The 27,152-nt window shown below is 54.9% G+C and overlaps 1 protein-coding gene across 3 annotated transcripts in view; it reads left to right on the forward strand.

Annotated features, from left to right (window-relative positions):
- The window catches only part of AGPAT3 (1-acylglycerol-3-phosphate O-acyltransferase 3), an 89,048-nt gene that overhangs the window by 34,304 nt on the left and 27,592 nt on the right, over positions 1 to 27,152 (forward strand). Inside the window, exon 3 of one of the 3 annotated variants that reach the window (XM_070376853.1) lies at positions 21,170 to 21,247. The exons of the other annotated variants lie outside the window; for them this stretch is intronic. The gene's annotated coding sequence lies outside the window, so the exon portion shown is untranslated. The remainder of the gene's footprint in view (positions 1 to 21,169; positions 21,248 to 27,152) is intronic. 3 annotated transcript variants of the gene reach the window in all.

Here is a 27,152-nt window from a genome sequence, read left to right on the forward strand (position 1 = left end):
GGAGCCCCAGGGGTGACACTGGAGTGGGCAGCAGGGCACTTGGGCCCCAGCTGTGGCGCTCCCCACCTGCTCCTCACTCCCCGCCCCTGGCCTCCCAGGACCGTCAGCTGGCCTTTTTATCCCCTTCCTTCTCTGCCATAGATGCTGACAGTTATTGCAGCAGCCCAGCGGGTGCATAAGTCCCTGCTGGTCACCAACCACAGCCACCACACTCCTGCTTCGCACACCCCCGAGCACAGGGCCCTTCCTGTGGCAGCTCCTGCTCTGGCTTATGCGTGTGTGTGTGTGTGTGTGTGTGTGTGTGTGGCTTCCTCTGTGAGGGTGGGGCTCAGGGATGCCGGGGACACCAGGAACTTGGCTTTATTGGGGCGGTGAAGGACCTTGCAGCAGCTCCACTGTTTGGCACCTTGACAGCTTTTTTCAGTTGTCGGCTGTGCTTCTGTTTATCAGTAACTGGCCCCAGGTGGTTGGTTCTCTGAGTGAGTCTCCAGGGATCTTGCCTATCGTTTCCCGACCTCTGGAGTCTCAGGATGGGCCAGTGGGTATCGGGGGAGGTAGGCATGTCCCAGAGCCACAGTGCTGGGTGGATGTGGTGGGGAACGTCCCAGAGCACGGGGCGGGGTGGGGGGACATCCTGGGAGGTCAGCAGAAGGTGCAGGTGTGAGGATACCTCTGTGTCTTGATGCCGCTCTCGTGAAGGTTTAACGAACACTTGGTGGGTCATTGTGAGAAAGTTGGCTTCTTTGTTTGAGGTGAAACCAGAATCCTTCCCCCAGGATCTGGGTGTGAGGAGCTGAAGTCGGAGGAAGGAGGGAGCATTGGTGGCTGGTGCCAGTGAGCTGGGGGCCAGGGAGGACCATCTGGATGTTTTCTCTCTGCTGTAGGTACTTCATATGCACTGGAAAAATGCTGTAACCAGCGACATGTGTTGTCTGTCTTAGAAGTCAGGTTGCTTATAAAGAACCTGCCTGTCAGTGGTTGCGGAACAGGCCCTGGTCTGGGCTCCGGTGGCTGCTGGGAGGGTCTGCTGCTCTGTGGGTATGGGCCGTTGGTGTCCACTGGGGTTTGTCAGCTTGGAGAGAACCTGGCCACCATGACCGTGGACCTGCCCAGGCCCCCTAGGTCGGGCCGTCCCAGCCAGAGGTCAGGCGCCCAGTGGGGAGGGTGAAGCACTGAGCCTGGAAACAGGTTCAGCTGAGATCTTATTCAACAGTCGCTAACTGCAGGAAAGGGCCAGTCACGTCCCTTGTGCTGCTCGGGTCAGGGGTGGGCGAGCAGCCTGCAGACCTCTGTTTGGTGAGGGCAGAGGCTCCTGGGGGGTCAGAGGCTCCTGGGGGAGGTGACACAGAGAAACATGAAATATGCTAAAGACCCACGTTGGGACCCTCTGTCCTTTGCCAATTTCTAGGGGTCCTTCCCAGCTTCCAGGGTTGCATTCCAGTGGGCAGTGGTGGGATGGGGGCTGAGGCGACAGCAATAAACAGATGAACACCAAAATGCCAGGTGACAGTTGCTGACAGGAGCCTGACTGGGGGTGTGGCAGGGTGGCAGGTGGGGTGAATGCTGCGGGAGAACAGACAGCCCCTCCCAGGGGGGCAGCAGGGGACAGTGGGCCCCAGCAGGAGTGGGCTGGAGGAGGGTCAGACGGATGGAGGGACAGCTGGTGGACACAGTGCAGCTGGTGGGGAGTGGGGGGTGTGTGGACGGCAGGCCCAGCAGCCAGGGGGTAGGGGATTTGTTCTCGGTTCATTGGGGCCCCCAGCAGATGCCTGGCATGGTCACAGCCTTTGCTGGACAGGGAGGCCCCAGCTGACTCAGGTTGGCGGGGGACTCTAGTGAAGGTCGGGAAGGGGTGGGCTGGGTGGCAGCACTGGGCAGAGAGCAGCTTGGCTTGCAGGGGGGTGAGTGGGTGCATGTGTGGGGATGCATGTGTGGGATGCATCTGTGGGTGTGTGCGGTTCACCCATGTGCGCGCGCACATGTGTGGTGGTGCACGTGGGGGTACGTATGGGTACACGTGTGTGTGTGTGCATGTGGGATGCACATGATGCACACACATGTGGGATGTATCTGTGGGCATGCGTGTGGTGCACACGCATGTGTGGAGGAGGAGGGAAGGTGGGAGGCAGGTGTGCAGTGCGCCAGCCCCCAGCCGCAGCTGAGTGCCATGGGAGATGTGGGGAGGGCACGGTGCTAATCCTGCCTTGTGCTCCGAGCTGGAATGTGTGGGAACATGCCTGGGCCAGGAGGGTGGCCCAGGGCGGTTGTGTTTCACCAGGATTGGGTTTGGCCTGGCAGGAGCCTCTTATCTCAACCCTGTCTTCAGACACCACCTGTGACCCTGGTGGGGGGAGTCACAGGCTCTGGGGTCCAGGGCCTTGGGGGCGCCTGCACCAGCCATCCTCCTGCAGGTGAGGAGCCGGAGGCTGGGTGTGCGTGTCTGTGTTTGCACGCGTGTCTGCATGTGCACATGTGTCTGTGTGAACGGTAGCCTGTCCGAGGCTGATAGTTCGGGTCCCTGGAGCTGCCCTTTTGGACTTGGGGTCTGTCTCAGACCCCGCCCTGCGACCTGGCGATGTGGGTACAAGGGTGTCTGAGACATTGTTTTCTTGCATTTGACTTTTTAGAGTCAAAAACCTGTGCAAGTGGCAGAAGTTGTAAAGTGTTGCCCAGAGACTGGGGCTGGGGCTCCTGTCCTTGGGGGCGGGGTTGCAGGGTGAAGGGGGCCCTGGGGCTCCAGTGAGGGGCTGGGGAGGCAGTTGCTTGGGTGACCAGCCTCCAGCCGTGGATGGATCCCAGTCCTGGTCAGCATGACTGGGACCAGGGTGCTGTGTGCCCAGCTGGGCCCTGGTGGGTGAGCTCTCCTGTTCTAACCACAAGCCTCTGCTCTCCTCCCAACACTGTGGGGACATCAGGACCCATGATGCAACTGTCCCCGAGAGGACCATCTGTCATTGGGCATTTATGCTGCGAAAGGACACGTGAGGCCAAGAGAACACGGGTGTGTGTGCTCAGAAGGGTAGCGTGAGAACCCAGTGCATTCTGGGCACGGCCTCCACAGCTCCCTGTTCAAGTGTAGACAGGATTGAAATGGGAGTGCAGAAGCCAGAGCCACATTCATGAACCGCTGGAGAGTCGTAAACTGATCAGGTTAATTTGTAACAGTCTCAAGATCTACCCTTTAATCACCTTTGCCCCAGACTTCCACATCTGCTGGGAGCAGCTTCAGCCCCTGCGCAGGTGCTCTAAGAAATCAGCACAGGTCAGTGTTTCTCCTGTTAATAGTAAGACAGTCCACAGCAGGGGTGGTAGCTCCATGGAGCCACAGGGACTCAGGACTCTGACTCCTCAGTCCACAGCTTCTGTCCTCCTGGTTGTGACCTACTGGTCTCAAGAAGGCTGCTCCCCCCCTTGCCATTTCATCTTCATTCCAGGTAGGAAGGAAGAGTGCATATCTGGGCCGTTTCCTTTTAAAGGGCTTTCCCCCAAGTTCCCCTCAGTGGCCTCCACCTCCCTCTTCCTGGCCAGACACGGGGTTCCCACTGGTCCCCTCTCCTTCCTGGCTGGGCCTGTGCCTGTGGACAGGATGTCTGTCCAGTTGGTACAGAAGCAGCTCCTTCTGCCACTTGGCAGAGCAGTCATTTTCCAGGAACTGTGTGTGTCCTTGACCCTTGGCCTGAATTTGGATTCTCTGTCCTCCCTCCTCACTGCTCTGCACGTGGGTGGCTCTTCACCGTGGACTTGCACTGCTTCTTTCAGTGTGGGGGCTGGTCAAGTCCCGGCTTCCAGTCTCTGAAAATAAGAAAAAGAAGGAGGCAGCCACAGTCTCTGGCTCCTCTCCGCACTTGGGGCCTGGCCAGCAGCCGTGGGCAGCAGTGCACTCTCCCCTGGGCCTGCAGCGCCCGTCCCAGACCACTCTCCTGGCTGCTTCTGCCTTCCTGGCTTGCACAGAGTCTGAGTCATGGGTGAAAAGCCCCCCATCTCCAGGCACAGGCAAGAGGCAGGATCTTTTTTCCCATCCTCCTAGGAGCTCCTGCCTCACCAACGGGGCGGGGCTGAGGGCAGGATAAAAGCCACCTCGTGGGACTTAAGGGCTTTTGGGACTTGTCCTGCAGGCTGGCACCCAGAGCCCAGGTAAGGGTGGCTGGGAGCTGCTCCCCACAGGGCCTCTCTCCTTCCCTCTGGAAGAGGCTCCAAGTCCTCCTGGGGAGAGGGGACAGGAGGTCAGGGCCACGCATCTCAGGTCTCCGAGTCTGTACCCTCTGTGGGCTCACGTCTCCCTGAGCTCCAGCTGCAGGAGAGGGGGCTGGGTTAGTGGTCTATCCAGGGTCCCTCCCTGCCTCTGCTGGCCTCCAATTTTGAGAACTTGCTCCTCATTAATGTGCTGAAATTTTTCATGGTTTGTCTGTCTTCACCCTGAGCTTCAAAAGACAGGCAAGGACCAGGGACCCAGAGGTCTTGTGTTCACCCATCCTGTGTCTGCCTCCAGCGCACCACACTTGACCCTGCTTCCATCAGGCTGTCATGGCTGAGTGATTCCTGGGTCTGTAGTGTCTCCCAGTCAGGGTGATCAGAAGCTTTCATCTGCCACAAACATTACACAAGTAACCAAACGGCAGAGCTGACGGTCCAATGTGCGATGCCTCAGACCTTGAAAACTAAGTAGCCATGAGAGCTAAAAACACACAGACTTCAAAGACTTGGATGAAGGGGTAATACAAAACATCTCATTACTGCCTTCTCAATATTGATTGCCTGTTAAAATGATGACATTTTGACTGTACTGGGTTAAATAAAATACATCACTAAAGTGAATTTTACCTTTCACTTTTTAAATGCAGTTTAAGATCCCCCCAGGCTCATGGTATCACCCTGTGCCAGCTTGCTGGGGTGCCACCTCCCTGATTTGCCTGGGACAGACTCTGAGTCTGCAGGGGAGGGCGGGGTTGGAGTTGGGGGGGGCGGTGATTGGCTGTCACTTCTGCCTTTCTGCACAGCCATATCTTGGGGATTATGTCAGGTTAACATGCAAGGGCTGGAGGAAGCTGTTCTGAAGGGTGAGGGTGTGTTCATGCCCGTGGCAGAATTAGGGGTGTGAAGCAGGGAGATGCCAGAGGGTGGGTCCCTGCCCAGGGGCTATGATGTGGAGAGGATAAACCTGGACCAGTAAGTACTTAGGTGTGGTGGGTTTTGTGCTACAAAAGAAACACAGAGACAGTTGAGAGAAGCATTCTGGGTGGTCTCGCTGGTGGCTGAGTTTCCCTGGAGCTGACGTTGGTCGGCTGGACCGGGCAGAGGTGAGTGTTGGGCAGGGCATCTTGTCATCTACCCCTGTGAACTCCCCCTGGCCTCAGCGCCCATGACTTCCTGATCTGATTGTTTCAAGGAGTCGTGAGCTCTTCCAGGTGCCCGGCCTCTCTAGGTGCCAGCCGTGGGGAGGGCCAAGGCCTGGGCTGTGGAGGTGCCTGGGAGGCCTACACTCTGGACGCACAAACAGCAGGAGCCCGCGTCGAGGTCAGGGTCACTGGAGAAGTCTGACGCTGAGCACGTGAAGTGTGTGTTTGGAGTCAGAGCTTTCTCCTGATGGAGCTGGTTCTGTGAGCCAGCTTGCAAAGTCTAGAAAACATGCGTTGTGTCTGGGTGCTCAGGGCAGGACGAGACTGTAGCTCCCATCACGACGAGACAAGACACTGTGAAGCGAGAACGGTTGTTCACTAGGGGCTTACGAATGGCAGCCCGTTTTCCTGCCTGGTGTGGAACCGGGGGAGGTCAAAGTGACAGCCGTGTCACTGATCTGTTGAATGTGACTTAGGTGTCCTACAAAGCTGGACTTCCTGATTCTAAGCCCCAGACTTGCCCACCACCCATGGGCGACTGCAGCCCCCCACTGTAGGGCAGGGCCACCCCAGGACACTCAGGCTGGGCAGGCCTGAGGACGGGCAGTCTGCAAGTCGGGGCAGGAAGGAGAGGCTGACACCAAGACCACTCGTGCTCAGAGGACGGGGGTGGGAGCAGCCGGAGGCCTGGCATGTTTTCCCAGTGGTCAGAAAATGCAAGTTCAACTGCACAGGGCCCCAGAGCCTGACCAGTAGATCAGGAGACACCAGGGTGGCCCCACAGTTAGGGCATCCAGGTGGGAACCGGAGGGCTCCTATCTGAGCCCCAGAAACTGGGGAGGGGGTAGTTAGCTTTGTGGGCTCTTGATAGCATGTGTGTGCCCATTGGAAAAGACGTCTTTTGATCACAGATGGGCAGGAAGGTCCCTGAGAGAAGGCTCCTAGTAGTCTGGCGTCCCAGGCAGGGACGAGCCTGCTCATCGGTGTCCCTCCACCCGCTGTGCCCCTAGGTGGTGGCGGGGACGGTTCATCCACAGCCTGGAGGCTAGCACATGGTGTGGTGCAGGAGGCGGGGTCATGCCCTCGGAACTGTGGAAGCTTGTGCTTTCCCAGGAGGAGCGGGCGGTCTGGCTGTGTTCACACGCCCCCGGTGAAGGATGAGGCTCCACTGTTGCCACACTTGGTCGGCCCGTGAGAGTCAGCCCGGCAGGGGGGATGCAGGCCAGCTCGCCATCACACCGTCACCTGCAGGGCTCCGGGACGAGGGCAGTAAACTGAGCCTGGGACAGCCTGCGGGGCTTAAACAGGAGCAGATTCGGGCCAGAGACAGGCAGGTGCCCCAGCAGTGGGGTGCCTCAGACTCTCCAGACGCCAGGGCTGGGAAGAACGCTAAGAGTCACAGGAGTGCACGGACGTCCTGGGCACACTGGCAGCTGAGCGAGTGTGGGCCGGGCTCTGCGGCCAGTGTGACCGCAGCCCGCGGGGATACCCAGTCCCACCGAGGGCCCACATCTCGCAGAGACCAGGTTGTGAGCGCACAGAAGTGTGTGTTCGAAGGCGGTTTCTCTTGTCCCATTAGACACCCTCTTGGAAGGCATGTGTCAAGTGATTAAAGCACTGTCCGCAACTGGGCTGAGTGGAAACTGCTACAGCTTTTTGAGGACTAAGATGGCAGTACCTTTAAAAATAGAAAGTCTGTTTACGCTTTGATCAGCCTTTTTTTCTGGGGACTCTATCTAACCGAAATACTCAACAAGGGCTCTAGGATCCATATAAGGAGGCTCAATGTAGCATCGCTTGTAAAGGAGAAATGTCGGAAGTGACCCAAGTGTCCTCAGAAGGAGAAGGGTGATGTGGTTACCACATCTGTACAATGAAATACCCTGCAGCTGACTTTACCAGACTGAACGCAGTGACGCTGACACCAGCGGTACTGGGCCCTGGGCTGCCCACCCCCACCCCACCCCTGCCACCTCCCCGGTCGAAGTGCTTTGCAAGAGTCGCTCGAAACCTGGTGACTTAGAAACTGCCACTGTATAGAGAAGGACACGGAGGCCCAGGGAGGCATGTGCACTTCTCAGGGGCACGCAGCGCAGTGGTGCCAAGACCAGGTTTGATCCCAGATGGTGCTGTCCTCGGTCCCCACTGCTTTTGAAGAGGAGAGGTTTGTTTTGACCCGAGAGTCTCCTGCTACCATGCTCAGGCCACTCAGGCTGCTGCCACAGACTCCTCTAGCCTGGGGGCGGACACAAGCAGGCCTTCATTTCTCACAGTTCTAGAGGCTGGAAGCTCAAGGTCAAGGTGCTGGAAGGTTTGGTGTCTGGTGAGAACCCACTTCCTGGTTCCCTCCCCACTGGGTTTCCAGCCCCTGGTGCTGCCCGGGGAGGTGGGAGGTCCAGGTCCAGCCTGGCACCCTCCTCCTCTTCCTATGAGACGCTGCTCTGCCCCGGGGCGGGCATCCTGCCACGAGGAGCAGTGCGTCTGTGTGGTGCCGTCGCATTCTTGCTCTGCTTTCGCTCAGCACACGCAGGGGTGAGCAAGCCCTGCCCAGCTGCTGCCCTGAATGGATGTAAACTATTTGGTCACTCGAGCAGCTCCTTGGTGTAGTCACCTGGCTTCTTCCTGTGCCCCAACATCTGTAAGTATCACAGGAAGAGCCTTGATGCTCATGGTGTCGTGGCTTTCACAGCCTCTCAGGTCTGTTTTCTTGCATCAGGAGATCACGAAGACCAGAGTGAGGGTCGTGTACATGCCCGCCTGGGAATGGCTGCAGTGTACATGTGGCAGTCACTTAGCTGAAGGTTAGAAATGTTAACAGCAGGTTTAGTTGAAATGGTTAGGAACAAAGCAAGCTGATTCATATGAGTTGTTAAAAATCACGATAATTGTTCAAACAGATTTCATGATTGAAACTATATTTTGTTTAAAAATTGCCTTCATCCTAGGAGCTTTCTTTGTGGGTGAGTGTCCAGTGGGTGGTACTAGTTCCTGGAAACCAAGAGATTCACTAAGAGGGGTGTGCATATGTGTTTCAAGTCCATGCAGAATACTGGGCTGCTTAAAGTTATCTCCTAATGAACCAAAGTTGTCCACATGCCAGTTTCCTTTTTTCCTATGCTGTCATCTTGCTTCAAGGACCAGCAGGTAGTTCTACAGGTGCTTCCAAGCACTGGACTCTTAAGTGCCTCTTGAAGGCCTGACAAATAGTCCCCTCGAAAAATAAGTGTGTTCTCATTGTCTGAATGCCTGAGGTGGCCAGGGGCTGCCAGAGAGCCTGGTCCCAAGTCTTTGGAAGGCTTTGCAGGTGGATCCCATGTTATCCTGGGCCACCTACCACGCTTGCCTCTCTGCCCGTGTTCACTAATCAGCCTGTACAGACACCGCTGGGTCACTGCCGCTGTGCAGACGGCACTGCTGGAGGTCCCAGGAGGCAGGAGGTGGAGGTCCCGGGCTCCTCCGAGGCCCTGGAGACCTGGCCGTGGGTTTTCCTGGGCTCGCGCCTCAGGCTGTTTACTCGTGTTTGGTTTGCATAGTAACTTGTGTCCTCCAAGGGCCCCGTGTGGTTTGGAAGGGCGTGGTGTCAGCTGGTCCCCGAGAGCACTGGCCTCCTTCCTGGGGCCTCCGCCACCGCCGGCTCGTTTACCCGGGAGCTTTTCACGTGTGGGGATTATTTTTGTTATTTACGTATTTATTCACGTATTTAAAGCTGTGGGAGGGCGGATCGGGTTGAAGAGTGAAACACAAAACCTCCAGGTGTGCGGGTGGGAGGTGGCCCGCCACGGTGCCGCCCTGTGTGTCCGAGGCCGGTTCCCAGCAGAACGTGGCCCTGGGCCCTCCGGGCACGCAGACTGGAGCTGGTGAGAGCATCCTCTCTGGGGATGCTGGGGCTGCAGACGCCACCCCTCCCTGCTTCCTCCGGGACCCGTGGAGAAGGCCCTAGAAATTCACGCCCTTTCCAGTTTCGTGCTGCAGGAAAGCACCAGGAGCTCCGTGTCTAAGCGGTCAGCGGGGAGGTCGCCCTGGGCGGAATATAGAGTGCGGGTTAGGGGACCCTGTGAGGAGGGGAGCCCAGAGAGGCCTTCGGGCCAGGGAGTCGTGGGTGAGCACTTCTGGCAACGCGTCCCTTGTTGAGGGTGCTCCCCCAGCTCTGGCGCTGAGCTCACTGGATAAACAGGCTGCTGTTTATAAACAGCCAGGCCTCCCCAGCGGGCGGGCGGCCTCTCCTCAACCCGTTAACCCAATAAATGCAGCCAGTCAGTGAGCAAGAGGCCCTCCTGGGGCAGAGGTGTCCGGACAGCTGAGAACTGGAGGCAGGGCAGAGAACCCGGAGCGCCTCTCCTCTGAGACCAACGCCTGTTGCTGCCCATTGCCCTGAGTGCAGGGCACCAGGGTTGACAGTGTCTTTGGGGAACCAGGGTAGAGGGTGGTGGGCTGAGATTTCATAAGTGTCTGAGGCGTGGAGCTGTGTGGACCAGCTCCAGGACACCCGGCCCCTGGGGACTGCTGGACAGGCCAAGCTCAGCTCCTCTCTGGACATCTGGAGTACAGCCAGCAGCTGGGGACAGCGACCGGCTCAGAGGCTGCGTTAGCCAAACTGATTTCCAATCCTGGCTCTGCCAGTAGCATGGAGCCCTGGGACAGTGTTCTGTGGAGTCTGCAGCAGCATGCTGGTCCTTCAGTGAGTAATGCCTGTACAGGGCCCGGCACTTAGCATGACGCCCCTGCCACTGCGTGTCTCCATGTGTCCACTTTCCACTTGACTCTTGGCTCCTAGTTTCCAGGGTGGAAGCTCGTGGGCTTGTGGATGCCGGGGAAGGGGCCTAACTCTCACAAGGGTTCTGTCTCACCTCCTGCCTCATGGGCCCTGTGGCCATCCTCAGGGGCCGCTGCCAGACCCCGGGTATTCAGGGACACCACCTCCCCCAGCTGCCCACCCACCCTCCGAGCTTGGCTCCAGCCCTGTGACTGCGGCAGGAGGCTGGGGACAGGACAGGACTTGGGAATGTCTCCAAGGCCTGGAATCGAAGGTGACCCTTGGGATGCTGGCAGCGGTGATTTGGGGGGCCATGACCTGATTTGTGCTTCAGATGCATGGTTAGTTCTGGCTGCATGTGGAGAGGCCTGGGGAGCCTTTCTGGAGCAGGGCAGAACCAATTGAGGCTCAGAAGGTCCTTACAAATAGCTTTTTAAATGAGAACAGGCTTTAGGGCAAAGGTCAAATCCAGGTGCTGCTGGTCAAGGGTCAAGGCAGGGCTGTCTGTACCCTTCCTGGAGGTCTGAGGGAGACCTCAGCTCAGTGATGGGTCACAATCACACAAGCAGATGCACCAGGGGCCCTGCCGGATGCTGGGGGCTTGCTCTGTAGCCGAGGTCAGTGCACAGCTCTGGGGGAGGGGCTGGGTCATTCCTCATCAGGAGGGCAGAGGCTGTGTTCTCTCCTGAGCTCCAAGTGTTTCCCAAGGAGCCAGCCTCCCAGGTCAGCAGTTCCTCTGCCTTGGTGGGGATTAAGGGCTGGAAAGCCTTAGCCAGTGGGGATGGTGCTGGGCAAAGCTTGCAGCCCCGCCCATGTGCTCAGCGGACAAGTGATGACCGCTTTCTCCCCTGAAGCTCCTTGGGCCAGGAGCCCGAGGCTGGACTGGCAGAACGATGTGTCTAGAAGGAGCCGTACAGTAGCCCGTCCAGAGGCACAGGACAGCTGCCTTGGTTCACATGGGGCCGTCCACACCCTGAAGCCTCACGGTGGAGCTCAGACTGATCAGGCTTCTCCAGCTGTGTATTTACCAAGCAGGACACAGGGCTGCGAGGGGGCCAGGCTGGCAGCCAGAGCGGCTAGGACAACAGCCGGTTCAGGAGACGGTCTTTTATGCTGAGTGCTGCAAAGATGTGGAAAGTGATGACTGTCCTTCCACCCCAACACAGCGTGAAGAGCCCTCTGGAAACCCCTCTTCCGTGCCTCGTGCGCCTGTGTCTGTGCAGGCCCTGTGTTGCAGGGCCACCTCTGTCCCTGGGTCATCCTGTCTCACCTTGGCCGCTCACAGCAGGTTCAGACGTCCCAGACTGGGGAGGCTTCAGGGTCAGAAGACAGGCCCCCACATTTGCTTGTGCAGGGGTCAGGTTCATTCTGCACCTCTCCCAAGGATAAGAGGGGCATCTTCCCCCATGGTTCTTTACAGGGACCCGTGCCCACAGCAGCGCTGGAGCAGCCGTGCCCACCTGGTACCCAGGTTTGACACTGGGCAGTGCGTGTGGTCTCTGGGCCCTGCCTGGAGTTCAGGACTCGGCCCCACACAGAGGACATCAGCCCGAGGGCCACGCTTGACCGGCTAGCTCACCGCAAAACCCGCCCCAGGCTGAGTAGGGGGCTGTCAGGCCACTGGGGTTCCTGCATGTGCCCTCCATCCACAGTCCAGATGGGGGGCTGGATGGGGCCCGCTGACCTGTCTCCTGGCCGAGCCCCGTGACACCACCTGCTTACTGTGGCTCCAGGTTGCAAGCCGCTTACTGGATTAGTGGGCTCCCACAAAGCCCCCGCGGTGGCCGAGGAGAGGCCCGAGTTTTCTATGCAGCTCCAGTTTGTCTCTGAGTTGGCCGCTGAGACCCGCAGGCTGTTGTGGACGGCGGGACCCAGAAGCTGGGTCTTTGCTGGGCAGATGGTCCCGGTGGCCGCAGCCCGACAGACCCCGGCAGAGCGGTCCTGGCCGTGATCCCTCCAGTTAACCTTGGGTCGGAGGCTGACCCACACCGGCCGCCAGGCTCCTCTCACCAACTCTCAAGAAGGACCCGAAGATGCTGGCCAGCTACTCGGCCTGCCTATTCTGGGGCGTCTGCACCGCCCTGCTGGCCGTGGCTCTGGCCTACTACTTCTACTGGTGAGCATGGCTGGTGCCCGGGCTGAGCTGTCAGGGCGGGGGACGGGGGGCCACACTTACTTCTGCTTTTGTTGTGGCTCTGCACACTCTGTTCTCCAGGCTGACAAGCGGTCCCTTGCGGCAAACAAAGGGAAGGTTGGCAGAGTGTCTCCCTGAGGTGGGAGCTATGCACACGTAGTCTGTAAATTAAGTGGGAAAACCATGGTTTCCATCAAAGGGATGGCACTTGTTGTGGCCATAAATGTTGAGCTGGTTTATGGCGGATCCCCTACATCCTGGGCACAGCTGCAGCGGGCGTGCCCTCCAGTTCTTTTGGTGAACACAGGGAGGTTCTGGGTGCCCTCTTCCAGTCTGGCCCCTCACAAGGCTGGGGGCCTGGGAGCTCCGAGCCCCGTTTCTGTCTGTAGAAATAGGACACACTGATGTCCCATCCCTGCAGGCGACGACCTCATAGTACACAGGGCTGATGGTAATGGCACCTCCGGGGGGAAGCAACCCACACAGGACAGCACTCGCCTGATGGTGGGAGCTGTCAGGGCAGCTGTGTGGAAGGCCAGACCCTAGATCCAGAGCTAACTTTACGTGCTAGATCTGAGAACGGGGTAACACCCCATGGAGAGACGTTGCCCCTCTGAAGGTTCCATCCCGGGTTGGTTTCCTCAGGACACCCTTAGTCTGGTTTGGAATTGAGTTTCCTGGTCTGGAAGGTCCCTTTCCTGTAGATCGATTAGTGCTGCTTCTGTTTCTGAGGAGAAGGGGCTGGGCCTGCGGCCAGGTAGGCCTGACCCCAGCCCTCCAGGCCACCGCCCTCCCCTCCCAAACTTAGGGTGAATTCATGCATGGAAGTGTTTGCACTCGGAGCTTCTGCAGACAGGGCTGGTGCTGTTTACAGGTGAGGATTACATGGAACCAAAAGATAAACACATTAGTGCAGGGAGGAATTAGCCCTAATTCCTCATTAGACTTGTGTCCCTTATTAAATGGGTTTCTGGCCTCTTTGAGGGTGAGTAGCAGCAGTCGCTGGTCTGGAGTGGCCCCCCATAGGAGCAGCGGCCACTTACTTTATCACAGACTCCGGGACACTTGAGGGTGAAGAACCACAGCACAGGTGTGTAGTACCACTGCCCAGGGAGCCTCCGTGTGGGCCGTCCTCATGCCCCAGGGGTGGAGTGGGGGCGTCTGTCACCCCGTGGTGGTCGGTGGTGAGTCCAGGTAGGGACGGGCCAGCCAATGCGGGCTCTGAGGCTGCAGGCCTGCTGGGCATGGGACCGGGCTGGGGGTGGGGGTTGGTGGCCGCCCTGGTCAGAGGCTACATGGGCAGGGGAGGAGTGGGCTGCCTTCTAGTCTGGTTTGTCCTCCAACCTGCCCTCCTCTGACGCTTCTCCTGGCCACCGAAACGTCGCTTGATCCATAAATAGGCAGAGACACTGTTCCAGGAACATTCATGAAGCAGCAGTGGTCTGACCAGAGAGTCTGACAGCCCCCAGTGAGTCCCTGAGGCTCAGAACTGGGAGGGATGTCAAGGGTTTCCTTCTCTGGGGCTGTGGAACCACCCTCCCTGGTCAGTACTGGGTGGGAGCACCGCCTTTTCCTTGTCTGTTCTTCCCAGTGACCCTGCATCCTGTTCCGGGCGGGCACTGGCTCAGGCCCCCTGCAGAAGGGCGACTGGGGCCCAGAGCTCACTGTTCAGACAGACACAGCTCAGCTGTGTGTCAGAGGGTGTTGGGGAGGGGGTCCCGCTCGGGAGAGGGCCCTTCGTCTTCGTGGGTGGGTGCGATCTCCAAGGACAGGGTGCGGCCTCCATGCTTATCTTGGACGCCTCCTGGGAACAGCACAGGGAGTCCAGCTGGAGACGCTACCCCTGGCGGGACCTGGGTGGTGCAGTCACAGCAGGCCCTGACACATCCCAGCACCCAGGACACAGGCCTCGCTTCATCTCATCCTCTCCATGGGCTGGGACTCTGGTCGTAGCAGGCTCCGACTCAAGCCGGGTGTGAACCTATCACTGACAAGGGTGCTGGATGTGGCCAGCATGGTCTGGGGGAGAAGGGGCCCCCACCTGGCAAGGGGGCCCCTTTATGAGGGGAGTCTGGTCTGGCAGCGCAGTGCAGTCATGGGAAGTGCTACATGGAACCTCTGACTGGGGAGTGAGGTTGGGGACTGTCACCACATCTGGGCTCCGTGGCCAGGATGGAACCTGCTTTTCTCAGGAAGCCTTGCTTCAGACCCAGGGGGAAGATCCCAGGACCCCACTACAATGTATAAGAAAATGCTGGGTCGGCCTGATGAATCCATTTAGACTGTGTCCCACTGCCCAGGAGTGGGTCACGCAGGGGACACTGAGGGAACAGGGAGGCTCTGGTGGAGGCAGAGGGAGGGGCAACCTCGTTGTCTTCGGAGGAAAATAGGAAGACTGTGTTGCCCTTCTCTCGTATTGAAAATATTTTGTGAGTTCCTTAACCTTACTGCGAAAACTGTTTGATCCATCAGCTCAGGAATTTTCCTCATTTTTAAAGAAAAAAGTTCCTGCCACTGAGAAATACCCTAAGAGGAGAAAGACATTTTAGCATTTTGTGTATAGCATATGCAGACTCACAGTGGTTGCCCTGGCGGAATTCTCACTTTTTGTGCTCAGTCCCACAATCCCACTGGTCCCATCTGGGCAGGTGTAATTGGAAGCCTCCTAAACCTGGCTTGGTGGTAAGTTTCCCTCCTTGCCATCTTAGTTGAAGTGTGGTTATCGCTCTGGGCTTTTGGGATGTTTCAGGGAGGAAAAACCCTAGCACCAAAAACCTTGTTTGAACTTATAAAAGAAGTTGTTTTTCATGTTGGTGATTTATAACCATGTCAAATAATCAGATTCCAACCATACTCTTAGAAATGAAATGTGTAAATAATAATTAAAACCCCACTAATGTAGAGTGAAAAGACCCTGATGCAGAGAAAGATTGAAGGCAAAAGGAGAAGTAACTGGCCAGACCATTTCTTCCCTGCCCAGCTCCTCAGAGTGCATATCAGTTGCCTTCCAGAGGGAGTGTGGCACTGAGACTTTCCCAAAGTAATGTGACAGTGAGACCCTGTTGTACAAGCCGTTTCTTGGGATTAGCAGTTGAAGTATGCGGTTTTACAAATGCTCAAAATGATTCAAATATCTGCTGTTTGTAGGGAAAATAGCACCTTTGTTTGCTCACCTGGGAACCTGAATACCCTTTAAAACTTGGCTGACAAAGGGTCTTTCAGATCTCAGCTATTTATAAGCATGAGAGGGACCCTTCTCAACCCTCAGAGCCACCATATGCTACTGGGCTAAAGGTTGCCTTATTCTCATCTTCAGACCAGAAACTGACATTCAAAATGACCATTTCATGTGCCAAGGCCACAGACAGGGGAGACAGGGGGCAAGAGTCCAGTGTCAGGAGCCCCGGGCCCAGCACACTGGCCCAGCACAGGCTCCTCCTTTTTGGTGGAAAAAACCTAAGCAGGTGTATGGGGTCCTGGGCGCTGAGGGTGGACACTGAGACACTGATGGGATTGAAACTTTCTTCAGGTCCTTTTTGCCTGACAAAGTGCCAAGAGGATCTGTTTTTCATCTTTAAAGATGTTATCATTTCATTATTGTTCAGTCATATCCGACTCTTTTCGACCCCAATAGTCAATGTTAATTTATGCACTGAGATGTCTTTACTTTTTATGATGATAAGAATAGCAACGTGCACTGGTTTAAAAGAAATCAAGCAGCAGAAATGGCTGAAAGGACAGGTGGTTCTCCAGCGGCCTCCCGGCAGCTCTGCTGCTCAGAAGAGGAGCCCCGAGACTGAGTCCTGGGGCTTACTCTGCAGTTTGCGCGTGCCTCTGTTTCGTCACCTAAATTTCATTCAGTTCTCCGACAGATTTCCACTGAGTACCCGCCGTGTCCCAGGCACTGTTCGAGACTTCTGGTTCTCAGTGTGTAAGACAGATCACGCCCCACTCTCAGCAGCGGGACCTGTCCAGTCCTCGCTGCGAGTGATGAGGGGTTTAGTGAGCTTACACGCCTCCTGTCTTCTGTCCTTCGCTGTCACTAAGTTTTGTTAGTTATACTGTTATTTTTAGTTATTTTACTGGCCCCTTAAAACTTTAATATACTCAACTTACGACTTTTTGTTGGATCAACTTAGAAATCTCTTATGTAAAATCTCCATTATGTAAAAAATTTGGGTTTAGGATGTTCATATTCTGTTGTATAATTGCAATTAAATTCTCCATGTTTCTTTTATGGGTTGATTATAAATATTGAAGGTCCAGAAATAGAATTCACAGTAAAATTTTAAAAAGTTTTTGTTCCTGCAAGTGCCACAAAGGAGAAACTAGAAATCTAAGCCATTAAATCTTTGCCGCTTGGAGGAGGAAGTTTTAGGTACCTCGTGAAGTGATTGTGGGAAATCGTGCCCCCTGTTAATTTGATTTACGTTTGGGTCACAGTTGCCTTGCACAGCATTTTTTATTACTTGAAAATCTTAATTGCTTTTTTTTTTTTTTTTGAGAAAAGAAACATTCCTTCTTCAATATCCAAAACTTCTAGCTCCTTAATTGTATTCTTTGTTGAATAAATTCTGTTTTCTTCTTGAAAGATTTCCTATGTTAATTTTGACCAATTTCTTTCCAGGCCATCTATAAAGGTGTTATCCTGGCATTTCTTTTTATTGCATAACTGGTCTGTTTTTTCTTTTTCTTAAAAAAAGGAATCTTCATTAGATTCCTTCTTGTTTTGCTGGACTACATCCTCAAGTAATCTTTTCACAAAGGATGAGTAGAAGTTAAGTTTTCTGAAATCTTGCCTGTCATGAGGTTGCCATAATCTTTGTCTTCATTCTTTGTATGAGTCAGCATCCCACTAGAAAACACATGTGTGAAGCCAAGATTAGTAAAGGGGGGGTGTTTACAAAAGTGTAGGCAGAGATTAAGGAAAGCAATAAGGAGGTTAAAAATAGCTTAACAAGTTCTTGCAAATAGTGTGACTTTTTTCAGCCTTTTCTGTGTGTGTGCAGTGGGTAGGGGAGTAAATGGTCCAGGGGACAATAGGAGGAGAATCATGGAATTAAATTTTGCTGTTCTTGGTCCTAGGATTCAAATTCTGTGAAATTTGTAAAGTGACCACATTTTGGATTGTGCTTAAGCTTCAAATCCTGGAGGAAACACCTGTTGTGTTCCACGGCCATTGACCTAAATAAAGGTTTCAACCTGAAAGCACTCAGGAAGAGAATGCTACTGGCAGAGAACATGCTTAATATGAAAATAAAGTATCTGTAGTACGAATGCATTATTATTTCTTGGTTTAGTCAATAGACCCATCCTTGGTCTATATGTTACAATTTAGAAAAATCTGTGGACTAGGAGTGAGAGAGTCATGCAGGAAAGAAGAAAGAGCAACTCAGGATAATCATTCCTGGTCCTTTTCCCGAAGGGAACAGGACAGAGTGTGGGGCCGTTCACAAGAGGTGGGGAGCGTTCCAACCCCGGCAGTGCCAAATGCAGAGGGCTTGGAGTTTCTATGCTGACCAGAAGAGGCTAAAAATTCGTAAGCAATTTGACATTATAAATGTTGTGAAATCATTGCCACTGTAATAGAGATCACTTAATAGATTAAATTAATCCTTAGTGAGTCTTTGCCGTTTCATGGATTTAATTTTCTTTTCTTGCACTCAGTTCATTTTTCTGTTTTGCTACTTGGTCTTTATGTCAAGTAGAGCATCGTGTCCTGAACGTAGGTGGTCTGTGACATCGTCTCTTAGGATACAGAAACAGTGACTGTCCACAGCAGGTGCTTCGTAAGCATCTATTGAAAAAGGAGAAAAGTCCAGCTCTAGAAAGAGCTAGAGAGGTCATCACGTGGCCTCTTGTTCAGGCGTCAGTGTTAACTCTGTCACTGCTGCACAGATCTGTACTGCCCAGCAGACTCCCTGGGCACTCTTTCCACAGCTGTATTAACAGTCAACCCAGGAAATGCTTGTCTAGCATGCCTTTTACGTGTAAGTAGGTGTTGTTGTATCGCGCATCTTTGGGAGCAGATGTTGCTCACATAGTGGGGCTGTCAGTAGGAGACATGGCTGTACCTTCACCTGCTGGATTTGTCGTCAGTCCCTGTGCCGTTTCCACTGAGTGCTGGGTGCTGGGTGGGGACAGGGCAGTCAGGCTGCTGCCTCTGGTTTGCCCTGACGTTTAGGGAAGGACGTTGTGGAATAAGGTCTGCCCTGGAGGCAGCGCCTCCCTCAGCCTCTGACCTGTCCTCCCTAAGCAGGATGATCTTAAAGGGATCACAGAAAGAGCTTGGTTCCCCCAAAAGAACAGAAAGCAAGGCCTGTTCCTCAGACACAGCCCTGCTCTTTCTGGAGTGCCCAGCAAGCCTCTAATGGCATCTCATCCAAGGTCTCGGAGTCTCCTTCCCCCCAAGGATGCGCCTTTCATGGGCACCAGTGCCGTGGACCCATCCTTGGACACTGCTGTCGATCTTGCAGGCTACAGAGAGGCATCCTTAGGGGTAAACTGGAGACCAAAGGGGTGTGGTGTAAACCTAGGTGGATTTGAGGAAAACGAGGAAGACAAAGCCAGCAGAGGTGGGACCCCCCACCCTTAAAATCTCATCAGACCCCACAAGCATTTCATATCTTACTGGAAAAGCTGACTTCAGGGTGAGAAGCTTGTTGTAGGGGTGCAGCAAGGAGGGGATGGCCATCAGTTCTCAGTACCTGCCCCCCCAACACGCACACACAGGAGAGGTCTCCCCAGCATCCAGCATCCCCAGGCTTCCCCTGGGCAGCCACTTGTCACCGGATCATCCCAGTGGGGCTGCTGTCCTTGAAACTCCAACCCCAGTGATGCAGTGGGATGGAGCCGCCCTGGGGGCGGGGAGTGTGCTACGGCCTTGAAGGCAGCATGTCCACCCCGACCCACACTTCTCTTACCATTTTCCAGTCAGGCTACTGGTAGGAAAGAGAGGAGCAGCATACTGCTTGCCCTCTGGGGTCCTAACATCCCAGGGTGGCACCTTGGCTCTGCACCAGACCAGGAGGCACCTCAGGGCACCAGCCCCCACGGGAAGTAGGTGTGCAGTGTTCATGGCAGTCTCCGTTTCACTTTCTACCTAACGTTTCACGGGTGTGATTATGTCCTTTGAAGCATGTGTATATCTGAGATGCTCTGAGTTGGTGTTCAGGCAGGAAACTCAAGTAAGAGGCAGCTGCTGTGTGACGGGTGGCCCTCCTCCTCTGATTTGGGGTGAGTCTGGCCTTTTCCAAACCATCCTGAATCTGGGCTGCCCGGGAACCCAGGAGTGGGCTCTTCCACCGCCCTGGACAGAGGCCCAGATGGACATTTGAAACCCATTGAGTTTACCCCTTGGAGTCACGGTGTGTCTTTAATGGGAAACGTGACAGGATTTTTTATCTTTGTAAATGACCTTGTTCATCTTTTGAGGTTTGTGTTCTGCTTACTAAAAATCTCTTGTTAATGACCTGCAGACTCTAGAGTGTGTAGGAGAAGCTTTCCCAGGCTTGCTGCATGGGGTTCGCTGGGGGTCATGGAGGAAAAGTCTGCAGGAGGGGAGACCTTCCCACACTGCCCAGCTGAGCTGCCTTTGCTGACCAACTCCTCACATGTCTGCCCTGGGGGCTGGGTCTCAGTCCTGCCCCTGCCAGGCACCCACCTCGATCCACATTTCTTGTTAATTGGTTGTCCTATAACCCCACATCTCTGATGGGGTCAAGAAAAGTCATGAATTTGCACTTTGTCTGGCATTATCTCGTGGCAGGGTGGGAGTGATGAGCTCTCTGCATTCCTAAGGGGACACCAAGACTCCATATAACTTTTTAAATTATGAAATATATTGTCCATGTAGAAAAGTGAATTAACAACCAATTCATTGAATAATGGGCTTCCTTTGTGGCTCAGCTGGTAAAGAATTGCCTGCAATGTGGGAGACCTGGGTTTGATCCCTGGGTTGGGAAGATCCCCTGGAGAAGGGAAAGGCTATCCACTCCAGTATTCTGGCCTGGAGAATTCCATGGACTGTACAGTACATGGGGTTGCAATAATTATAAAGCAAACACCTGTTTCTCTAAGAATAAAACGTCGTTACTAAAGGGCAGACCATTGTCACAAAGTGACATCCAAGTGGCTTCGCCTGTTTCGTGCATGTGCGTGTCCACGTGTGTGTCTGTGCAGGTGGACAGCTGCCTTGGTGTGCGGGGCACCTGCAGTGTCCTCAGGCCCAGAGGTTTGTCACAGGCCTATTGTGCAGTCATCAAGCTGGGAGCTCTTCACCTCCCTCCCACCTCCTGCTCCAAAAGTCACCACTACCCAGACCAGTAAGACCATCAGGACACCCTAGGAAAGACGGTCGATTCTGGAGCTCAAAGAGTAGGGTAGGTGGGGTGTAGGGGGCCCAGAGGTCCCCCTCAGGCCTCTGTCCCTGGGCATCTGTCCCAGCCCCTCTCCTCAGCCAGCTACCCCACTTCCTGCCTGGGGGCACTGTTTCCACAGTGGAAGCCCCCCGGGGACATGACAGCACTCCCCCCGCCCACCTGGTCCTTGGGGTGTGGTTTGCAGGCCCTTCTTCTAGGGCCTGGCAGGAGCTTCTGGCCTCCTTCGGCGGTGGCCCAGGGGCACAGCGACCCTTTAGTCCACGTGGCTCCTCTGGCCTGTGGTCAGGAGGGATGCTGGCTGTGCAGGGTGCCTGCCTCCATCCTGGGCAGCCAGAGTTGTCTGTCCAGCCTTCACCAGCTGCAGTGATGCCCCGCACATCTCCCACAGGGCTGCAGACATGACAGTTCCCTCTTCCTGCATCCCAAGCCCTCTTCCTCCAGCCTGCACAGGCCCTCCGCAGCCAGCAGCACCCACCCATCCAGAGTGTGGCAGGGTGTTGAGAGTCTCCGATGAGACTGTCAGGTGAAGGGCTTCATCGGCTGTCCCATAACGTTGTTCTTTCAGGAAGCTTTTCCTGAGGTGGCTCGTGATGACATGTGAGTGGCGCAAGCTTCAGGAGTCATGCTGCCGCACGTCACACACGTACGTGATAAACACGGCGTCCCCTAGTCAGCCTTGCTGGAGCGCCGTGTGTGGTATGCCAGGCCTGCGTGCACAGCAGGAGTGGACGTGGTGAGGGTGCGCCCACAGGGGTTCGGGTCACCGGAATGCCCACTGAACTGCTTGTGACTTGTGTCCCCTCTGCCTCTTGAAATGGCGGCTGCTAGCGGAGTCTCAGCTGCTCACCAATGCCACTGCCCGCAGCAGAGGTCCTTCCTCCTCACATGGATCCCTTCATGCTCCTGAGATGGCCCCACGCCCATCCCTGGAGCAGTCGCTCAAACTGGGGGTGAGGTTACCTTTATGGCTTAGATCTGGGGCTGGCAGTCCCCTCCTGGGCCCAAGGATGGGCGCTGCTGCCACGGCAGAGCTCTCGGGTGGGGGAGGATTGTTACGGAAGCCTGAAGGAGCCATTCAATATATCCTTTCGTGGTACTTTTCTTACCCCTTTGGTTGAGAGATACAGAACACCAAGAGTCTCGTGAGCCCAGTGATGGTTTTAGGTTAACTTTGTATCCTCTTTATTGTACACGCAGTAGAAATGCAAGTTTGCCTAAAGGCAAGTGCAAAGGAAAGTCTGCCGTGTGAGATGTCATGTGAGACATGTTCTGCGTCATCTGCTTAGTTGGTAGCAACACTCAGGACACTCGACTGTCTGGTCTCCCCCTGGCAACTGCAGGGTCGTCTGGCCCAGGAGGGGAGGCGACCTAGGGCTCCAGGAGGCCCCTCCTTGTTAGCCGACTGCCCACCAGGCTGTTGGTCTGTGTCATTGGCCTGATGTCTGGTCACAGGCCGGGAACACACCCTGAAGAGCAGAGGCTTCGTCATACGTGATGGTACCTTGAGGCCGTTCCAGGTTCTTTTTCATGGTTGTTTGGTTTTCTTTGCTGTTTGTTTTCCCATGTGGACCATAGAGTCAGCATTTCCAGTTCCAGGGGTGAGGGAGAGAGGACCTCTTGGTGTTCCATTTAGGGTTCGATTACATCTGTAAATTAACTTAGAAAGCATGGCTTATGTGTTACTTATGTGTTACTATCTAACAAACCACCTCAAAAAGTCACGATTGAAAACAACCACCATTTTCTTATCTCGCAATTCTGTGGGCCAGCGCTCTGGGCTATGCCCAGGAGGGCGGTCTGCTGCTGGTCTCACCTGGGGTCTCGGGTAGCTGCAGTCAGCTGGCAGCCTGCCTGGGGCCGTGGGTCCATCTTTGCTCCCTGTGGGCCCACCTTCCAGCTGGCTAGATGAAGTCTCTTCCCCTGGTGCCTGGAGGGTGCAGGGAAGCTGCAAGGCCTCTGAAGGCCCAGGCTCAGGATGGGATGTCACCCCATTCTGTTTAGGGGTGAGCTTTGCAGCCAGCCCAGGCTCCAGGGGCCGGGGAGCAGACCCCCACATCTTGATGGGGGAGCAGTGCTGGTTTACTGGGTGTGAGCACAGGGGGCACTGTTGCCCTACTGCACGGCATCTTCCCATTTGGTTAGTTGTGCTTTCGTCTCCTTCTGGTCCTAAGGTTTACGCGTATGAGCTCTGTTTATTTCTTCTGAAGTTTGTGAGTAGGTATTTTCATTTTTTTTTTCCATCTTTTTTTATCGCAGAGGTACCCAGGGCCTTCTCCACTGTGTCTTCTGTCTTTGTGTGTTCACCTGGAGGTGTGCCCACTGGCCGTGCTTGCTGGCAGCCTGGACGTACAGCAGGGCTCTGTGTCTTTCTGGTCACTGAGCACTTGTTGCCACCCGTCTTGCTTTAGAGGGAATCCCTGGTACTGAAATTCCAATTTTATTCCTTTTTGCTAGAGAGGAACTACAGAGCAGCCCAGAGAGACATGCATTGAAGATGGCAGAGCTCCCAACAGCCTGGGCCCCAGATGACCACAGGGGGTGGAGCTGCCAGGCTCCCTGAGCCCTAGATGACCACTGGGGTGGAGCTGCCATGCTACCTAGGCCCTGGATGATCACAGGAGGTGGAGCTGCCAGGCTCCCTGGGCCCCAAATGACCTCAGCAGGTGGAGCTGCCAGGCTGCCTGGGCCCCAGATGACCTTGGGGGGGGAGGAGCTGCCAGGCTCCCTGGGCCCTGGATGACCACAGAGTTGGAGCTGCCGGGCTGCATCTTCAGTGCATGGCTTCCTAGGTTGCTCCATTGTCCCAAATGACCATCTGGGACCAGTGGCCTGAAATCTGTTAAGTCAGAAATAAACAAACTTCTGTACTGGGCCTCTTCATCACTTCAGTTATAGCAGGTTATTGTGGAGAAGGCAATGGCACCCCACTCCAGTACTCTTGCCTGGAAAATCCCATGGACCGAGGAGCCTGGTGCGCTGCAGTCCATGGGGTCACTAGAGTCAGACAGGACTGAGCGATTTCACTTTCACTTTTCACTTTCATGCATTGGAGAAGGAAATGGCAACCCACTCCAGTGTTCTTGCCTGGAGAATCCCAGGGATGGAGGAGCCTAGTGGGCTGCCATCTATGGGGTCGCACAGAGTCGGACACGACTGAAGCGACTTAGCAGCAGCAGCAGCAGCAGGTTATTGAACACTATTATCAGTAGAACATTGACTTCAGGCACTGTATTGGTTTTATTCCTTTCAACATGACCGTAACCACTTATTGGTTCCAGCAGCACTTTGGTTACAGTGGGTTCTCTCGAGTCTACACAGCATACACCTTCTACCTGCAGACATTGCTGGTTTCACTCTCCTTTTCAGTTCTTAGGTGTCTTGGTGATTTCATATCCTGATGAGGGTCGGACCAGCAACAGATGATTATTAGCAAAGAAATACATCGAATTTCTCAGCCTTATTGAAACATAAGGTGGTCCCTGTAAGTGAATTTACCCAAGAACTGAAACCAGCCCCATTAAATCTCAAAACTAGGATTAATCTAACTTTTTGTTGGACTTGTGAAAGTGCCTCCTCTGATCCCCAGCTGCCTTCAGTGCCATGGTGACCGTGACACAGCCCCTGGCGCCAGGGCAAGGTCACCGTGGACAACAGTTGCTGCATTATGTTCTCATCTGTGATGTCACCATGGGTCCGCTGGGTCTGCGAGCTGGCCCCGCACCGGACGCCCTCCGAGGTGTGCCGTCTCAGGTTGCGGGCTTGCCTTTGCCCTTGTGCTGCCGTCAGCAGGATGCCTGCCCCCAGTGCCCCCTGCCCCTCCTTTTCTCATCTGGCACTTCGGCTTGGCTGTGGGCCAGGAGGCCACCCAGTCCTGTGTGTCCGAGCTGTGTTAAAAGCGAGAGTGAGGAGGAGCCCATCCAGGAGCTAAGGCATCTGTTGTGAGTGAGGGTTCTGCCTCCCTGGTACCCTGGCCAGCTGCAAAGAAAGCAATGGGGTTTATTCTTGGTTTTGGTTGTGTTCAGAACAGTAAATAATTGAGATTATTTGCCAAATTAAGATAAAATTAGTTGGCAAATTTGCCATCTAAATTATCTTAGGATAACTTAAAAATATCTGAGATGGTATCTCTCTACTGTCCTCTGTTTCGAATAGTCGGTCCAGTTCATAGACTTTTTCCTCCAGTATTTCCTGACTGGAAACAACAGAACTATCAACATGCAAAACAAAAATGTAAGGCTTGCCCTAGCATAACCCACCCCCCAAGCAGTCAGCCAGCATGGCCTTTCTGTCCTGCACCTTCATAGCAGACCAGGTCTGCTCTGTTTGCTCTGCATATAGGCACTCAAATGTGGGGCCAGTGGATAAGTGAATGGATGGATGAGTGGGTGGGTGGATGGCTTGGTAGATGGATGGATGGGTGGATGGCAGGGTGGGTGGATGGATGGGTGGATGAGTGGGTGGGTGGATGGGTGGATGGATGATGGATGGATGAGTGGGTAGGTGGATGGCTGGGTAGGTGGGATGGCTGGCTGGCTGTCAGGGTAGATGGATGGATAGGTGGATGGCAGGGTGGATGGATGGATGGATGAGTGGGTGGATGGATGAGTCGGTAGGTGGATGGCTGGGTAGGTGGATGGCTGGGTAGATGGATGAGTAGATGGCAGAGTATGGATAGGTGGATGGATGGATGGATAGCTAGATGGGTGGATGGATGGATGGATGATGGATGGATGAGTGTGTAGGTAGATGGCAAGGTAGGGGGATGGATTGGTGGATGGATGGCATGGTGGGTGCATGGATGGATGGATGAATGGGTGGATGGGTGGGTGGGTGGATGGATTGGTAGATGGATGGGTGGATGGACGGATGGATGAGTGGGTGGGTGGATGGATGAGTGGGTAGGTGGATGGATTGGTAAATGGATGGGTGGATGGCAGGGTGGGTGGATGGATGGATGGGTAGGTGGGTGGGTAGGTGGATGGATGGGTGGATGAGTGGGTAGGTGGATGGATTGGTAGATGGATAAGTAGGTGGATGGCTGGGTGAATGGGTGGGTGGATGGCTGGATGGGTAGATGGATGATGGATGGATGGATGGCTGGGTGGATGGATGGTGGATAGATGGATAGGTAGATGGATGGATGAAGGGATGAGTGAATGGATGGATAATGGATAGATGGGTGAGTGAGTGGGTAGATGGTAAGTGAGTGGATGGGACAGAGGAAGAGGAAGAAGGAAGAAGGGAAGGTAACAGCCTTGGTTCCCTTTCATCGTGGGCTTTGAATTTGGATTGCATATAACTAAACAGCTCTTTTTAATCCTGTAACCCAGACTTCCTATCTAGAACCACAAAAATGAGGCACTTTTGGCGTGTTTAATGTCTTTTCCCTTTACTAACCACTGTGCTCAGGGTCAGCCCTGCTCAGGACAGACTGCCCCAGCAGGGCAGGATGAGGCTGCCAGCCTTCTACTGTAGCTCTTATCAGGAATGGGGCAGCAGGGCAGCTGAAGTGGTGCCCCCAGCGCTGGCCAGTTCCTGCCCCCGCACAGAGTCAGATGCCTGCCCATGGGGCGGCACTGGATGCTAGAGGCTGGGGCTGCAGTTTCCTGTCTGCACCGCTCTTCCAACTGTCAGAGTAGACTGCATTGGCAGAGGCTGGAGGGCAGGCGTGGGCCCTTGTGTGTGAGTAGAAAAGTGGTCATCCACATGCAGAGAGGCATTCACCTCCCTGCAGGGAGCAGAGCAGCTATCTGGGTGGTGTGGGAAAGAGCAGGCTGGAGACTTCAACTTCAGTTTCTGTGGGAAGGGTTTGTTGGAAAAATGGTGGGGGGGAGGGGGGCAGAGGTGCCTGGGAGGGAAATCTGAAGGCCGAGCCGCCTGACTGGCTAGTTCACGAGGAAGAGAGACAAAGGGACCAGTACCAGCCTGACGAGCATCTGGTGGTGCCTGAGGCTGGTGCAGGGGGTGTGAGCAGGGTGAGGCTGGGCCTCCTGGGCAGCAGGGCATGGGCATTGCAGGATCTGAGAATGAGGCCTGAATGTTTGTCATGGGTGTGTTCCTCTGCTGGGGGGACCGTGACACACACCACAGGCCAGGGGCTTAAACAGCAGTCATCAGCTCTCCTGTCCTGGAGGCTGGAAGGCCAAGGCCAGGGTGTTGGGCACTGTGAAGGGAGAAGCTGCGTGTGGAGGCTGCCTCCCCCATGTGCTCTTGTGGTCATCCTTCTTAAAAGGATGCTGGTCAGATTGGATTAGGACCCACCCTAGTGACCTCGCTTAACTTGACTGCCTTTGTTGAGACCATATTTCCAAACACAGCCACTCGCTGGGGTGCTTGGGGGTGGTTAGGACCCCAACACACCCTTGTGAGGGGATGCAGTTCACTCGTAACAGAATGCTGACGTCAGGACTGGCAGTGGTCAGTGGGCTGGGCCCTTCTGGGCATGGTGGTGAGCTGGTCCCGGTACTCCTGGCTCTGGCTCTCACCCTTACCACCCTGAGCCCCGAGCAATGTGGCCACGGGAACCCCAGGCTCAGAAATAGTGGGAT

The sequence above is a fragment of the Bos mutus genome, chromosome 1 (genome assembly GCF_027580195.1).
Source record: "Bos mutus isolate GX-2022 chromosome 1, NWIPB_WYAK_1.1, whole genome shotgun sequence".
NCBI lineage: Eukaryota > Metazoa > Chordata > Mammalia > Artiodactyla > Bovidae > Bos > Bos mutus.